The sequence below is a fragment of the Myotis davidii genome, unplaced genomic scaffold (genome assembly GCF_000327345.1).
Source record: "Myotis davidii unplaced genomic scaffold, ASM32734v1 scaffold67, whole genome shotgun sequence".
NCBI classification, from domain to species: domain Eukaryota; kingdom Metazoa; phylum Chordata; class Mammalia; order Chiroptera; family Vespertilionidae; genus Myotis; species Myotis davidii.
The window spans coordinates 159,745-160,435 of NW_006298521.1; the positions used below are offsets into that span (position 1 = coordinate 159,745).

General features: G+C 67.4%; 1 protein-coding gene across 1 annotated transcript in view; it reads right to left on the reverse strand.

The window, feature by feature from the left end:
* The window catches only part of TBC1D22A (TBC1 domain family member 22A), a 185,264-nt gene that overhangs the window by 144,305 nt on the left and 40,268 nt on the right, over nucleotides 1–691 (reverse strand). The gene's annotated exons all lie outside the window — the stretch shown is intronic.

The window sequence follows — 691 nt, forward strand, 5'->3', positions numbered from 1 at the left end:
ACAAGCACCAGCCCCGCCCTCCCCAGGTGGCAGGGCCTGTGCCCACGGAGACACCGCCGCAGGGGTGAGGTGAGAGCATGCCACATCCGCAGCCCAGGACCAGGGACAGCCCAAGGGAAGAGCCATAGGCCTTCGGGTCATTCGACAAAGAGCCACCGAGACCAACCTGGGACAAGCAGCAAGCGGCACGGAGGGCTCTGAGCCCCGCGGCTGTCACATCTTCCACTGCAAGTGGACGTGGAGTAAAAATAATCCCACGGAAACGGGACGAGGAGCGAGCCCCGTGGAGGAAGGTGCTGACGCCGTGAATGGCAGCTGCCGCCAGGCCTGGGGAGGTGGCACCCCCACGGCTCCTGGGCCCGGAGTGAGCTCATTCCAGCAGAAGGGGAGGGGAAGGCCGCATCCACCGCCTCGGGGCAGAGTCTGGCCCAGATAAGCTTCCAGAAAAGCCTGCGAAGTGGGCAGAGCAGGGAGCACTCCCACTAGCCTGGGGAGCGCAGGTAGTACCGGGCGGCCTCAGGCTCTCTCCCCAGAATCCACTCCTCAGCCACGTCTCAGGAGCCACAGGACCGCGCCAGCAGGAGGCTCCGGCCACAGTGGGCGGCAAAGGTGCTGGACGGCACGCACCTGCGCTCAGAGACGAGCCGGGGCCGCACCGAGGCAGGGAGGGCCGCGCCGAGGCAGGGAGGGG